Source organism: Macrobrachium rosenbergii, chromosome 48 (genome assembly GCF_040412425.1).
Source record: "Macrobrachium rosenbergii isolate ZJJX-2024 chromosome 48, ASM4041242v1, whole genome shotgun sequence".
Classification (NCBI taxonomy): domain Eukaryota; kingdom Metazoa; phylum Arthropoda; class Malacostraca; order Decapoda; family Palaemonidae; genus Macrobrachium; species Macrobrachium rosenbergii.
The window spans coordinates 70,574,819-70,592,719 of NC_089788.1; the positions used below are offsets into that span (position 1 = coordinate 70,574,819).

The 17,901-nt window shown below is 36.0% G+C and overlaps 1 protein-coding gene across 5 annotated transcripts in view; it reads right to left on the minus strand.

Moving 5' to 3' along the window:
- LOC136831516 (hemocyte protein-glutamine gamma-glutamyltransferase-like) overlaps positions 1-17,901 on the minus strand; it is an 87,441-nt gene that overhangs the window by 14,283 nt on the left and 55,257 nt on the right. Inside the window, exon 1 of one of the 5 annotated variants that reach the window (XM_067092068.1) lies at positions 9,904-10,040. The exons of 3 other annotated variants lie outside the window; for them this stretch is intronic. The gene's annotated coding sequence lies outside the window, so the exon portion shown is untranslated. Of the gene's footprint in view, positions 1-8,815; positions 8,970-9,903; positions 10,041-17,901 lie in introns of those variants that run through there. One more of the 5 variants, XM_067092070.1, reaches the window with a different exon arrangement.

The following is a 17,901-nucleotide window of genomic DNA, read 5'->3' on the forward strand; positions in this document are numbered from 1 at the left end:
GCTAACGAGTTTCCATTCCTCATTAGTAGTATTAATGAGTTTCCTCTCCACATACTTCCTGCATCGCAGATTTCACTGAACTACCGAAAAGAGAAAGAATCTGAGTCATTAGCAGTATTAATGAGTTTCCTCTTAACAAGATTCCTATATTAGATTTTACTTAACTGAAAAGAGAAAGAGCCTGAGAATTGTTTTCCCGAATTCAAACTGAGTTCGCGAGTTCACTGGCTGCCCGAGGCATTAGTTTCTCTCATTAAAATGGCATGAAATGAGGCAGCGGGATTTCGGCTCGTTTGCACACTGAGACAATTATTGGCTGCTTCTTCTTCCTCCGCTGAGAACGAGGTGTGAGTGATGGGTTTTCGCATAATCAAATTGAATTTTAATCTCGCGTCAGTTGGCAAGGCATGAAAGGTTCTATAGTCTATTTGCATGCTGTATGAAGAACCTCTCTCTCTCTCTCTCTCTCTCTCTCTCTCTATATATATATATATATATATATATATATATATATATATATATATACGGATATATATATATTATATATACATACATAAATACTCACTATATATATATATATGTGTGTGTGTGTGTGTGTGTGTGTGTAGCCTACAGAAACAATCAACACACAATCACGTGTGGAACAGGAATAAATTTCTGATTCATATCAGGATCTTTCAACTGAAAGACCTGGGTTCGATCCTGATGTGAGTCAGAAATTTATATATACTGTATATATATAATATATGTGCATATGTGTATAAATAAAATAGCGTTCCTATATCTTTCACTAACTGCATATTAAACCCTCCACTCTCTCTCTCTCGCCATGTTCTAGTGACAATAACCTACCACACACCAACACAAAAAAAGAAAGAAAAAAAGAAAGAAAAAAAAAGTCCCCCTCCCGGGAAGCAGTTAAATACTTTGGGTTTTGCTGGCAGTCACGGCATGCCAACTGCTCCATATGTTTGTAGCTGTCGGTGTGAATTTTCTGATATACACAACCCCTCTCTCGCGCACGCGCGCACATACATACACAAGCGCGCGCATGCGCGGACACAAAAGCATTTCCTTTTCTCTATCAATATATATATATACAATATATATAATTATATATATATATATATATATATATATATATATATATATATTATATATATATATATATATATATATATATATATATATATATATATATATATATATATATATATATATATAAAAGTTCAAAGGTTCTTTACAGATGAGTAAGCCGATCGAGGCTACGGCCTACCCCAACGCCAAATCAAAGCCCTTCAAAAGAAGGCACCGTGCTTACCCCATATAAAAATGGGAAAAGCACGTTAAAACGAAGAAGAATTTTAATCTCCTTTTTTCTCTCTCTCTCTCTCTTCTTCGTACAGGAAATTCAAAGGAATTCCTCGCTAACTACTTCAGTAGCCAAAAGAAAAAAAAAAAAGAAAACCATCAAGATACTATCTTAGGAAGACATTTCCCTCGTTAAAAAAAAATTCTAACAAGATATCAAGTTAAGAATAAACATCTCCCTCCTTCCTCATTCCTCACAAGCAACTGCAGGTTCAAAGATACCAGTAAACAGTGGGTCTATTTTCGTGACTTCTTTAACAAGACGTTGTTGGGTGTATAGTATATTATTGTCGTTCAGAGAAACCCGCTCTGAGACAGCACAGTACAAGGAGGGCGTTTAAATCCTTCGGGATTTTCCACTTTGATCTGAAACGGCGATGGTTGTCGCTTTCGAAGTCCTTGTCTTCCCTCCGACGAGTTAATTTAGGTTTGTCGCTGGATAGAATACAATAGAATATACAATTTAGGCCTATGAAGTCATTCTGCGCTGAAAGGAAAATTGAGGGTAAAAGGTTACGGAGGTGTAACAGGAAGAAAACCTCGCAGCTGCACTGAAATAACTGTTAGGAGAGGGTGGGAAGTAAGATGGAAGGAAAAGAATACGAACGGAGGTACAGTAAAAGAAATGAAAGGGGTTGCAGCTAGGGGCCGAAGGGACGCTGCAAAGAACCTTAAGTAATGCCTACAGTACATAACGAAGCGAAAGTCCACTGACGGTTCTACTGTACCTCCCTACGGGAGTTTGTCGCTGAAGAACGGTGGGGAAAATCCTAAGAGATTTGTTTGAAACCGTATTGTCGTCATCTCACTTGAAGCCAGGTTCCTGGTTCGATCCCACGGGAGAAGGAACGATATGGTTCGTTCCGCTAATCCCGTCATACCTCTGGTGACATAAGCTTTGAATGACGTCCATTAAAGTAAGTCAGCTGTTGTGGGTTGCAGTCAGGTATGCTATCACTAAGTCATAAAAATGGAATGGCTTGTACGAAGTCAATCCTGATTATCGGTTATTTCCTCTCTCTCAAAATTATCATGCATTTGTTTCGATGAATCGTTGAGTCCCTCAACCACTGACGAAAATGTTTTTACGGAATCGTTCTTTCTCTCTCTCTCTCTCTCTCTCTCTCTCTCTCTCTCTCTCTCTCTCTCTCTCCAGGAGGAAGGAGCCCATTACCGACCTTTTTCTTGGCTGCTCGACCTCAACCCTCATTATGCATGAGTGATAGTGATAGTTCAACCAAATGGGTTGTGATTGAAGTTGACGGACAGCTTATGCCGGCATCTGGCTTGCGAATGTCGACCGAGTAACCTCAGCAACAAGGATGGAAAAGGTCAATGTATGGGAGACCGAAAGATATTCTCTCTTTTATTTCGTTTTCGTCGGTTTTCGTAATGTATGGTTCTTCTTTGTCTTATAAATTTTAATCTTCATAATATATAGAGCAGAGTTACATTCTGCTTCTTCTGAAAAAAAGGCTCAGTTAAATTTCGTTTTATTGATTCAAATAATCTTAATAATACAATGAGGTGAATTAACTTCTTTTCTGGGCAGGTCCTTTCGTAAGCTCGCTTTTCCTTAAAGCATATGTTAGAATTCACACAAAAATGAGATGCAAAGTTAATTCCTTGTTTTAAAATGTTTTCGCATGATTAAAATTCCCGAACACGCAAGAACGCGGTGCAAAATATAACTGAACGTATTGAGAGGTTGTTCGCATGCTAAAGGAACCCCGATCTGGAGAGAGAGAGAGAGAGAGAGAGAGAGAGAGAGAGAGAGAGAGAGAGAGAGAGAGAGAGAGAGAGAGAGAGAGACTTCCATCAAAGTTTCGTCTGTACAATAAGTCCCAGAAACGGACTTCTCGGAAAGGAGAAGAAAAAGGAAAGTAAATAAAAGTATTAGAAGAAGAAATAAGAAGAGGGAGAAGATCTCATGTTAAACCTTTTTTGGCTGCCACCCGACTATGCTTCGAGATGTGGCGTCAACACATCATCCTTTTGCGTGATGCAAAGAGATGTTACGGTCTGGGAATGTTGGCTCCGTTCCTATTGATAGGTCTTGATATATGTGTCTTCTCCTTCCTGCCCATTCTCTCTCTCTCTCTCTCTCTCTCTCTCTCTATCTCTCTCTCTTTATATATATATATATATATATATATATATATATATATATATATATATATATATATATATATATATATATATATAATATATATACATATATATAGAAATAAAACTTTATTATTATTATTAAGAAGATGAGCCCAATTCATATGGAACAAACCCACAGGGGCCCACTGACTTGAAATTCAAGCTTCCAAAGAACAAGGTTTTCATTTGAAAGAAGTAACAGAAGATAATATGCAATGCAGAAACAACAGACCAGTTATTACAAAAGAAAAAATAAATGACAAAATTAATAAATAAATAGATAAAAACATAAGAAAAGTATAAAATAAAAGGAGAATCGCTTTAGGGTAGCAATGCGTTGCACTGCATCTTCGCTTGAACTCTTGAGATTCCGACTGCACGACATCCTCGGGGAACCCGTTCCAAATTTCTTCCCCGGCAGGAAACATTCTAGATTAGAGATCTCAGCCGTTTGTATAATCTTGTAAACACGTCAGGAGGGAACATTCTGTCGCGGGAAAAGTTGCGAGAAACGTTAATGAAACGAATCTTTCTCTAAAGACCCATTTTACAACGCTGAGACGCGCCTCGCTCATTTTAACATCAATGGAATGTCTTCAAAGAGAAACGAGAAAACAGGGGGGCGAGAGAGCGGAGGTTTTTACCTGTTGCAAATTGAAAGAGCACTTGTATTTACTTGTTGCGAGTTCAGAGAGCGAGGACGGGAGGGCGTCGAGATTAACTTTTACATTATGAGGAGTAATGCGATGCTGGATTAATATTTATTAATTGTGCTCGATTTTCTGACTTATTAAGGAGGGGATCTGTTACCAATTAAAATAAGTGGTGTATTAAGGCATAAAGTTTTTGCGAAACTTAGATAGCTTTGGACATAAATGCTTAAGGTAACAGACCGTGGGGGGAAATTCAAAGTGATACTGTTTTAATGAAAAGTTGAAAGGGCTTATGCCGCTGCAAATGACAACATTATAAAATGACATATTCTGACAAGAACAAAACGCAGAGTGAGAGGTTGTATATTAAAAGAAATAAAAGAACCGGAAATTATAACAGATGAGTAAAGGCTAACTTTATCCTCAATAAATGTAAGTATTATAAAGTTAAATTTAAAAAACTCATATAAAGCGAGTGTCGGCGGACTAATTAATTAGACCTTATATATTACCTTGGAACTTTTAAAGGCAAATGTCAACAAGAATGAAACCTTTCTATTTAAGGAAAAAATAAAAATAACATTAGCATAGATAAAATCCATTAACTCCATCCTCAATCAAGATTAAAACGTTTGATAATCCCACAAGCTCATTAGCACCTTACAGAGCGGCAGAGAAAAAAACTCTTCTTTTATAGAAAGTTAAAAAGGTCTGCGCTCTCTTTATCTACGACCAAACCCCACACATGGCGATAATAATACTAATGGTGGGGCATTTAAGCCTTGCCAGGACTCTCCGCACCGGAAACTAGTTCGTGAGCGTTTGTGTGTGCGTGTGAGTGTGTTTGTGTATGTGCGTGCGTTTCGCTCCGCAATTCTTAGAAACTGTCTCTTACAAAGTTACGAGATAATCAAGTGAGAAATGGCGGGGAAAGAACTAATTCATGAAGACAGCACGTCGCCATCCGATCCAAAACAGAGCAAGATTTAAGTCGGTTACGCCGGGATGATATTCTCAGACGAGGAAGACACATTCAAGACTATAGGTAACTTGAGGTCAGGTCCTATTCCATGGTATTTGCCATTTGAATTGAAAAGATAAACTACAAATAAAACTATAAAATAATAATGGTAAATAATGATTAATTCATGCATCTAGGTAATAAGAATATAACAGTAATATGTTAAACTAAAATCAGTCATCGAAAAGAGGACAAAAAAAAAAAAAAAAAAAAAAAAAGTGTGATGATGTTTGCCACTCAGCGTGAGGTCTTCTGTCCCGACAGCAGCATCCTAACATCTGATGTTTGTGAAAGTATTTAATATTATGCAAAGCAAACTCGACGGTCGAACATTTTTCGCTGAATATTTATGAATTATATATACTGTATTTGAAAATCGTATGAGCTCACAAACACACACAATATATATATATATATATATATATATATATATATATATATATGTTTATATATTTATGTATGTGTAAATAAATTCTATGTATATATATATACATCATACATACATACTTATATACATATATACAGTATATGTATATAAGTATGTATGTATGATATTACATATATATATATATATATATATATATATATATATATATATATATATATATATATATATATATATATATATATATATATATATATAAAGAATTTACTTACACATACATAAATATACCAACAAGAAAAAACCTGTTAAAAAAATATGAATTTATGCGATGAAATTATGGCAATATTTCTCCAACACGGTAAAAACCTAAACCATTGACCGTGAGATTAAAATTTTAATAAGATAAAAAAAAGAAGGTTAATTACGTTTATGAAATTTCCGCGCTAAATATTTTTATCACCTTTGCTCTGTTCTAATTAAGCTATTAACTGATTTTTTCTCTCTCTTGCATATTATACCTTGCCATGCTTTCCCAGTGTTGAAATACGTTTGGTGTTTCTATCTGAATTAAAACGTATTAAATTACTGAAGCCTCCATGATATCTCAACGAAAAAAATTATTGTATTATCATAAATAATAAAATAGAACAAAGAAAATGTACGATGATTTTCACATTCACTTCCAAAAAAGCCAAAATGACCCAAACTCTCTCTCTTACAGCTTAGAATAAAAAATAAATTTGAAACAGGATTTCTCATTTATAATTAATAAAGAATACTTTCCCTTATCGTTGAATTGAATTGAACTGAATATAGAACTTAGGCCACAGGCCAAGCACTGGGACCTGTGAGGTCATTCAGCGCTGAAACGGAAACTGACAGACGTTTGAAAAAAGGTGTGGCAGGAGGAAAACCTCAAAGCAATTGCACTATGAATCAACTGTTAGGAGAGGGTGAAAAGTAAGATGGAAGAAAGAGAATATGAAAGGAGGTACAGTGAAAGGAACGAAAGGGGTTGCAGCTAGGGACCGAAGGCACGCTGCAAAGAACCTTAAGCAATGCCTACAGTGCACCGCATGAGGTGCACTGACGGCACTAACCCCTCTAAGCGGGCTTTCCCTTATCGTTAGTCTATGAATATCTATCTGTCTCTCCCTCCCTTTCTCTCAGCCAACAGACTTATTTTAGGAACAATTAATTCACTGAGCGCTTCCAACTGATGCAGCTGTCAAATGCTACTTATCTTGAACGAGGGTGAAACTAATTACTTTTAGGATACATTCTTTATGCATTAAGTCTATTCGACTATAAAGATTATATTACACATACTCTGGCAGAAACAGGAAGTGGAAACATGACTTGTTTTAGCCTTGATATTTATCGAATATTAATAATTATATTATTATATTAAATCTTACGTCTTGACTCTATGATATTATTGACTTCGTCCATAATACACGTAGCAGTTGCTGCTTTTGACTTTGTTATTATGGAACATTTATTATAAAAATCATTACTGCTGCTGATGTTACGCGTATTACTTTTGTTAAGAAAATTCAGCGTCTAAATTTGCAGCTCAATATCTTCCACCATAATTACATCATCACAGGTATGGAATGTCAGTAGATTTGTCCTTGTAACTATTGATGACTTGATAAGTACAGTTTAGTGAACCTTACTCTAATACTTACAATATTATATATATATATATATATATATATATATATATATATATATATATATATATATATATATATATATATATGTATGTATGTATACGTCACGTAATAATAATAATACAAAAAATAATATAACATGAATTATAAGTGAACATTAAGTTTTGTAACAAAAGGCCTCCATTGTTATTCATTAGTTACAGACGTAATTTCTATTTGTGGGAGACACCCACTCTCGGACAAGAAAGGATTTTCTCAATGACAGTCACCACCGCATACAATGGCCAAGTCCCAATTTTGACAGCCTGCCAAATCCACGTACGAAAACATCACAACATACACTTGTTGCTAATTGAATCTTTTTTTTCTTTTGCCATTTCAGCCTAGCTTAGCTCCCTAAACCACCATCCCTCGCATGCACGCCTACCTCTTCACCTTGCCGAGAGAGAGAGAGAGAGAGAGAGAGAGAGAGAGAGAGAGAGAGAGAGAGAGAGAGAGAGAGAGAGGACCGGCCCGTTCATTGCCAAGGTCACCTGCGTTGCCGGCCGGCCTGATGAAGAGAGGAAGAAAGGGCTAGACGTGGGGTGAGAAAAGAGGTGGGGGGAGGGGGATGACGGGCGGGAGGGTGGGGAGGGCGGAGGAGTATGGGTTGACTGTCTCTGGAAGCGCTCTCTTCTCTTTTTCTACTGTTTGTTTGCCGACTCCTCTACCCGTGCATTCTTCCATTCATCTGTAGATGTTAAGCTCAAAAGGTGGCCGTGTTTACATTCTTTGTTTTCCTTTGTTTTGAAGCTTCGGACAGGTGTTTATGTAAGGCTCTGTTAACATGTGCGCAAGTGTTAACTGCCTCTATGTGTGTACCTTTCTAACAGCCAGTGAAAGAGGCGCGTTGACTGCCAGCCTCTGAGGTACCAGCCTAGTCCCAAAAAGGCGAGTAAATGCTGATGTCGTATGCATGAACAACCATTAACCAGACCTCTTGAATACAGACTAAAACAGGCCACAAGTCAACAAACCAGTCTTGCAGAGAGAGAGAGAGAGATTGCGCATACAAACAGGTTTGTTTATGGGAATATTGCTTCAGGTAGACCGACCAGACTTGTCTGCATTGAGGCTAACCGGCTGCATATAAGTCGATAATTCTTACTAGCGCCATAAATCTGCAGTTCAATGCAGTCAAGTATCTGATACCAATTATTCTTCCTTATAAGAGATACATTATTGCCAAAAGCGTTGGGCATTTGCAACTGATTGGGGATTATTACAAAGTCTATGTTATTGAGTAGCTAGGTATCAGTTTTGTATTATAGATGACATGGTTGTTAGACCTACTGATCGTTAAAATGATGCAAACGAATAAGAGTGACATTTAGTTATGACATAAAATGTAAGGAGTCAGTTGCCACATGAATAGTTGTCTTCAAAATATGCTTCTATCGTCAAGTGTTTTCATATTGTAAAGTGTGAACACACACTTCTATATGTATATGAGAGAGAGAGAGAGAGAGAGAGAGAGAGAGAGAGAGAGAGAGAGAGAGAGAGAGTCACAGTTAAAACTGACCTTCCGAGGCTGCAGAATTAACCCGTAATTTGCATGATGAAAGGTTCTCTCACCACCAAATAGATTTCATGACTGGAGAAGAAGTTACAAGTGTCGCCTTCTTTTGCACGACTTCGAATTGACGGGATAATTGGAGCCCTGTCTATCTGAAGAGGCATTCATGAGATTCTCCCTCACCGCCCCCCTCCCTCTCTCTCTCTCTTTCTCTCTAGAGAGGGTGATGTAAGCGCTTGCATTGGCGACAAGGTATGAGCGGATGAGTCTAGTGCATGCACTGGCGTGCGTTAAATGTCCATAAAGCTTCTTGAGAGCTCTCAAGGAGTTCGTGAGCTGCTGATAATAGCATTTCTCCTTCGTATGTCTATAGTATTCTTTTTTTCATACTTATTACCTTTTCTCCTGTTTCATTAATATATTCTGAGTTATAAAAAATGGGGAATATTTAAAGAAAGTACATGCGCTATTGACTTTGTCAAGCCGGTGGAAGGACGATGCTACAGCACATAGGCCTACACGAATGGGTGGGTCTAAAGGTTACGCCCATCAACGCCCAGCCTTCCCGACTTTATATGCAACACTGGACAACAACGCCCCTTATAAGCAATATTCAACGGCAGTTGCTCGAGTGAATCATGCGTCTGCGGTGAGATGCTGCAAAGGAAAAGCCTTCGCACAATAACCTGAGCAATTCGCATCATGGTTTGCTTGTTGACAACGGCGCGGATTTAGACAAGACATGACTACGCCCCTTTCTCCCGAAGCCGGCTCCTTCTCACCTGAGGGTAAGCGTGTTTGCATATCAACGGGTATTCTAAGCTGCTTCAAGATTTATGTCTCCAAAGGAGTGTAATATTTAGCTTTTTATCAAAGAAAATGAAAAAAAGAATGACAAATTGGGAGATAAGATCCGCGACGCAAGAAACATTCGGAAGTACAAATTGGCGACAAAAAGGGTGACGCACCTCAGAACTGCAGAGTTTCTCCCTGTATGGGATTCTTCCAAGTGAACCAAACGAAGAAGAGGCTAGAATATATAAATAAATAAGCGAGAAGTGATTGAAAAACTCCTGACGATGCAAAATACGAACCTTCACTGTTAAACAGAGGACGAAGGGAAGGCGTTACACAAGGTTTGTTCAGAGGGCACAGCCACCTGCCTCTCCACGACACAATGCCAGACTGACCGCCCTCCGCAAAGTTACCAGGGTATTTATATGGTTGTCCCGGTACCCTAGGGCACCGCATACACAGTAGATCGCCCAGCCCAGATCGTACGCAGTCTTCCCGCCTTAGACTTATGTCATCTCCGCTTTTGGCTCCGCGTGCAATTTCCGTTTTAATTCATTTTTTTTTCATTGTTAATAATGTCATGGCTGAACTGAATAGCACTTTTGCTCAGTTTACGCAGTATGATAAAATTAATTATTTATTATTGTTGTTTATTCAGTAACTGAACATTTTAACGAGATTTTATCATCTCAATAACACATCTTCCAATAAAACACAAACAAAAATACTGCATGTACACACTCGTGCGCTTACATGCATTATTAGAACCACCGTGCACGGACACGCCCCGAAAATCTTGGCTAACCCGTCAAGCTGCGCCAAGTTTTCTCCTTCAGAATATAGCTCATTGTTGATGTTTGCTTATTAGTATCAACAAACATGCTTATGCGTGCATGCAAGCAGACACACATACGTACATGCATGTGCATAATTTTAGGGCAAATTCTCTTACGTAGTTATGTAACACGAGGGAGGCATTTATAATTTATATGGTTAATATTTTCGCGCCTTGAATATCCTTCTGTTTAAAAGTCAAAATCTGGGGGCATTTAAACATACGAGTATCATAGAGTTGTATTTATTTTAATCGAATATCATTTATTCTTTTGTGACCTTTGTAAACCAAAACAAGAAATAAAATCTATGTGAGAACATGGTTGAAAGCCATTCCTTAAAATAAATATGAAATGAAAAAAAGGTTGTTCAATTTGACTAAAATTATTACCTTTAGACCACGGGAGAAAACATGTTCTAGAACTAAAATTCCACTTAAAAAATAAATTGCTATTTAGCTGATTTGTTCCTTTATTTCCTTCTAAATTTCATATTTTTCTCTAAACGTATGATATAATTTCCGTGGCCTTCTTCTTGGGACTAACTTCTTTATCGAACGTTCAGATTATTCGACGATTTACTGAAATACCTTTGCAAATGTTTATTTATAATAATAAAAATATGTCTTTCAATTTTTTTTATTGATAATAATAAAAATATGTCTTTCTAATATTCTTATTTATAATAATAAAAATGTCTTTCTAATTTTTTTTATTTATAATAATAAGAATATATCTTTCTATATTTTTAATTTACAATAATAAAATTATCTTTCTAATTTTTTTATTTATAATAATAAAAATGTCTTTCTAATTTTTTATTTATAATAATAAAAATATGTCTTCCTAATTTTTTATTTATAATAATAAAAATTATATCTTTCTAATTTTTTTATTTATAATAATAAAAAAAGTCTTTCTAATTTTTTTATTTATAATAATAAAAATATCTTTCTAATTTTTTGTTATTTATTATAATAAAAACATGTCTTTCTGATTTTTTATTTATAATAAAAATATCTTTCTAATTTTTTAGAAGTATGGTATTTATCACCGCAATAATTATCACAAACAGGCAAATGCAGAATGAACCCACATAAAGATAAATGATAAGAAAAATAACTAAAAACATAAATAATGTGAATGAATTGGAAGCATGTTTAATGAACACAGGAGTATAAAATAAAATAAATGGATAAACAAATAATTAAAACTGGCCTCCCTCTGCCGTTTCAGATTTCACTTCAAAAGTTCTTTAACCACTGTATAAATAAGCGCTGCATATAAACATATATATGCAAATAAATGTTATTAGCTGCGCGCACGTACGCGAAGAGAAAGCGTACGAGTGAATATATGAATAAATAAGTGATTAATATTTCTTAGACAGTCTGCAGGAGTCAGGTTGAGAATATTTACGGGTAATGTGAATGTCTGTTGTATTGTAAACCTGCATAATTGACACAAATATTTTATATTTGAGTCATATGACTGTCAAGTATTAAAAATTCATACTTGAAGTCCATAATGATCCAAGTTATTTAAAAAGTTGCTTAAGAAACATGAAACTGTCAAAGTGGGCCTAATTAGATATAGTTAATTTGGCAAAAATATTTTAAATTATTCAATACACATATGACTAACCAAAGCATTGAGGAAATGTTATTTACATGATATAAGCAGACTGCTTCGAGCTTTGTTGAACATTAACCTATCCTAGGAATGTATAAATCATCTAAGAATCATAAGAGCATCGGAGGTTTAAAGGACCATGAAACTAACTCAAAGCAGTTAACGAAACGCAAAACTATCTAAATCTTTTCAGAAATGACTTATAATTCATGAAAAGACTCAATAACACATGAGTCATCCTAACGTCTGTACACAGTCAGAAACGCCAGATTGTGAAATTTCGTCCCGTCCCTGTATAATTCCAAAGAAAAATCACTGGACAAACAAACACTTGCGCGGGCGCAAACATACACACACGCGCGCGCGCGCGCGCACTAATCATCTGTTACAATTTCCACTTGCGTCTGTAAACTTCCTCTGAGTCGCAAGCCTCTGGCGAAAAGGACTGACGTCTACTATAATCCTTCAAGTGGGGGAAACGGAGGTGACATGATGTTGTTTAGAGAGAGAGAGAGAGAGAGAGAGAGAGAGAGAGAGAGAGAGAGAGAGAGAGAGAACTCGCCCAAGTGGAAAGCATGAATCACTGGGTTAAATTTGTCGCAGATTTTCCTTATGTATAAAACCGTTTGGCTTCGTCTTTTCATTTCTCTCTCTCTCTCTTTTTATATATATATATATATATATATATATATATATACATATACACATATATTATATAAATATATATATATATATATACACATATATATAAATATATATATACATATATATATATATATATATATATATATATATATATATATATATATGTATGTATATATATATATACAGTGTATATATATATATATATATATATATATATATATATATATATATATATATATATATATATATATATATATATATATATATATATATATATATATATATATATATATATATATATATATATATATATATATATATATATATATATATATATATTATAGTAAACAAACGCCTCCGTAGAGCAGGCATTCCCACCGCCCTGGCCTTAATCATTCACGAAAACCCCTTTACGGGAAATCTTACTCGAAAGGATTCCTATACTCGGGAAGGGGGATATTACACCAGAGGTGAGTCTAACGAGTACTCATTCCCTTACTCACTCGCTCATTCACTCACGACGCTCACGGCCAGAGGAAATGATGAGATCTGACGTCGATGGCGGGTGATCAGCTCTTTTTTTTTTTCTGGTGAATTTCGTGACACTGTCTGGGTGGGTGTCCCTCGTAGGCTGGGCTTTACCGATGAATGACGCAGATTAACATTTTATGTTTTCGTTTTGGCCTTTTAAGGAAGCTGATTATTACGGTTTTAAAAAGAAAGGGGAGAGAATCTAACAGTTAAAAGGTAACTGGGCCTGTGATTTAGCATTTTGCTTTCTCTCTGTAGCCTTCAGAAACACAAACTGACACCCACACACACACACGCACACATATACTATATATATATATATATATATATATATATATATATATATATATATATATATATATATATATATATATATATATATATATTGCATCTGTGTGAGCGCCCGTGTACTGACATACTCTTCCAGCTAACTGCCTTTTCCCTTTAAAAAGGAGTGTCTGCATAAATGTACATCCTTCCGATTTCATGCAGTCCACATACCAAGGTTGAGGACAGCAATTACAATACCGTCAAATGCGCATTATCTCGTACGACGCACATCCTTCGAAAAAAATCCACTCTCTCGACCCTGTGAAAATACAAGGAGCTTCATTTGCGTTCGTAGAATTGCAAGGAGGACGAACCATTTCCCCTAAAATGTTAAAATTCCGCTCACGTTCGAAAACGGAGTGTCCTCGCATCACGCAAGTCTAGGTCAAGGTCGAGGGGCTAGAGCGAAAGTTACGTAGGCAGTGTGGAGATACCGGGAGCTATTTCCGGCTTTCGAACTAACCAGGCGTAATTATGAATCTTCTTTGTATCACAGTTCGGATCTTTTCCCAGATAAACCACAACGCCTTAAAATTAGGTCAGATGGTATCGTCATCTCCAGTGGTTAGAGGTAATGGTTTAGATGACGCAGCAAGAGAGAGAGAGAGAGAGAGAGAGAGAGAGAGAGAGAGAGAGAGAGAGAGAGAGAGAGAGATGAGAAGGGGCGGAGTAAGTCTAGATTCTGACACCAGACTGAAAAGCAAAGAGAACCCATTACAATGAAATTATGCTTGCCACTGCTTGCCAGGTCAGTTACAGTAATGGGATACGTGATTATGCTTTACAACGCCCCTACTCCTTTTTTGTTTTAATCTGACCTCCCACTCCTGTCACGACCCACTTCGATATTGATCTGCTTCTAGCGATATTAACTTCATAAACCTGTATCCCGTTTTCTATTCATTTCTTTCCTATTTTAATTTTCATGAAACTTAAGCTGTCAAGCCAAGAACTGGGGCACTTGTGGCCATTCAGGGGTTAAAACGATGAAAAGACCGTGTTAGAGTGGTTGGACAGCAAGATAAGGAGATCCAGAAAACAAAATATAATGTACGAAGATCTGGGGAGGCTGGACAGCACGACTGAAGAAAGGAAGAGGGAATGGAGGTAAAGTAAAAGGCTAAAAAGTGGGTGCAGTTACGGGCCGAGGGGAAAACCGCAAACACCTTCAAGTAATGCCTACAGTGCACCACGTGAGGTGCAACGACGGCACTAAACCCTTACGGGGGCCATCTTTCTTTCTGTATTTCCTTTTATCGTCTATAATTTCTTTCAAACGAATGCCATAGCCTTTGGAAGCTTGAATTTCAAGTCAAAGGCCCTTCTAGGCCTATACCATATGATTAGGGTTCAACTTCTGAACAATAGTAATAATTCACAAAAATCTCATAATAGCATGAGTCACTAGACTGGTGAAGAAATCCACATATATTAAAAAAAATATATAAAACATATATATATATATATATATATATATATATATATATATAGTATATATATATATATATATATATATATATATATATATATATATATATATATATATATATATATATATATTAACTTTATCGCATACACAATTGTTCTGTGCATTAGTAGAATTACTAACAGGACCTCATTCAAACTGGATGGTATCTAATGGAGTATTTATTCAGAAAAAGTTACAAGCTTTCTTAGACAAACAGTCCTCATTATCAAGTATCCGTACAATGACCAGACGCGTAGTCCAGCTGTATTTATAAATATATATAGAACGTTTTGTATATATATTTCTCTTATATAACTAGACTTACACCATTGTGGGTTTCTTCACTAATAATAATAATAATAATAATAATAATAAAAATAATAATAACAACACAAATGCGTTATGCTTTTAAACTGGCAGACCGTCTCCGTATCGTGATGCATACGAGAGTACTCGGGATAAGTACACCTTTAAATAAGTACATTCCAACGGTAAAATTGGCAAGTGGATACAGAATCCGGGTTGAAGGAAAGATACCCAAGAATCTTTGGAGATGATTGAATTGAGATTTGGGTTCAAGACGGTTTCATAAAGTCTTTTGTAGGTTTTGAGTTTTTGGGCTGTTGATGGGCACATGTATTGAGAGGCATGCAATGTAACGTACAGAGAGAGGAATGTGTATGTATATGTAGAGAAAATATAACAAATATATAAATACATACTATATACATACATGCACACACATAATATAGATACACACATTTATATTATGTGTACATATATAATTTGTTTTATTAGGGGCATATATACTAAAACAAGCCGTATATATATATACATATATATATATATATATATATATATATATATATATATATATATATAACAATCTGTAAAAACATTCAAACTCTTGTAACTGAAAGTCTCAAAAACACCAGTAGCTAAATTAAAACTAACCTCCAGTGTTACCAGACATAATTGTGTCAAGCGTGCAATGTAAGTTAATCTCAGTGACGTAAAAGTAAAACTTTCGAGAATTTAATTCCAGAGTTTCTACGAATTCACCTCGATTCTGTTTTTCTTTACTCACTCTGATCATCAACTCAAAGGAGTTCATGAATTCAACGGTGATTTCATAATAGCATATGACTCAACAGGCTTCAAGTGGGTTGGAAGAGGTCACGGCCTTCTATTTCAATATTATGCACTTAATTAAATATGAGAGAGAGAGAGAGAGAGAGAGAGAGAGAGAGAGAGAGAGAGAGAGACTGATTAAGAATTACGCGGTGTAACAATTATAACGAGATGCAAAGGCCATCAACTTCTGTTGCATGTACGACTATAATAATTAGGTCTAGTACCATGTACCATTCACATATCTAAGAAGGATTCTAGACTGATTAAGAATTACATGGTATAACAACTATATAGCATGAGCTACAAAGAACATTCATTTCTGAATAGCTTCTTCAGCAGTAAACACAACTGGTTACGCCTAGCACCATATATCATTCACACATTTAACGATTCTAGAGACTGATGAAGAATTACATGGAATAATAACTTTCATGAGATTCAAAGGACATTAACTCATCAGCCGTAGATAGGACTAGTTAGGCCTAGTACCATGAATCATTCACATACTTAAGAAGAATTCTAGAGACTGATTAAGAATCACATGGTTTAACAACTACCATGATATTCAAAGGATAATAACTTCTCGCCAGTTTCTCCAGCTGCATGTGCGAATAGTTAGCCCTAGCTCACGTATCATTCACACATTTTAAGAAGAATTCTCGGTTATCTTCAGAAAAGTACTGAAGTTCAGCGTCTAAGTCTCTATGGCAATACTGCATGGTCTATTTCTTTAGCCTCCCTCTCGGTAAACTATTTTCCTCTTATATTTCTCTGTCACCAAAGTTTCTCTTTCATCCAGACTTCTTAGTATTCAAGGGGACTTCTGACGGCTGATTACTAGACTTCAAAAGTTGATGGAGTGGGGAATTAAGAGCTTAAACGAACGAATTCTCTTAACAATTAAAGACTTCACGCTGCACATTTTAATCACGCCGTAATTTACCATGAATTTTTTCTTTTATTATTTACTGGGTATGAAAATGTTATTTGAGTTGATATTTGTTAAAAGTACGAAATGCGATTATTACGAATATATTCATACTCTGAATTATAACATAATCACACTGAGGATGAGAGGCAACTTTAGAGTCTGACGGAAATAATTGTAGTGGCTAAACAGTGTTTCAGCTAAATCCATCCCTGGCAACTTCCACATCGTAAGTTTCGGAATAAAAAGATGTGAATATGGAAAATATTCTAACCATCTCTAATTCGCTCTGCCTACATCTTTCTTCTTTGAGTTCATCTCTAATTCGCTCTACCTACATCTTTCTCCTTTGAGTCTATGCAGAGAGAGCCCCCGTCCGCTATCCGTTAGTAAGATAAAGTTATATCTAGTGGAAGTACCGGTATACAGCGGACACAGCGCGCTTGTGCACCGATGCGAAAATCTAGCCTCGAGAACGGAGGAAAAAAGAAAAAAAAAAAATCCGGTAACAGTCAGAGCTCAAGTCACGTGACTCTTGCGTAACGCTTCCCGGAGGGTGGGAAAGTCGCGTGAACTCACCGCAGAGTTTAACCATTTTTTTCTTCTCTCCTCTCCTGTGAATGTAGGAAAAAAAGTCTCTCTCTCTCTCCCTACAGTAAAAGTTCACAAAAAAAAAATGAAGAATGGGAAAACTTTCTATACGGCTGCGGGACAGTTCTCTTACTGTATCTAATAGGTGTGCGTGTGTTTGAGAGAGAGAGAGAGAGAGAGAGAGAGAGAGAGAGAGAGAGAGAGA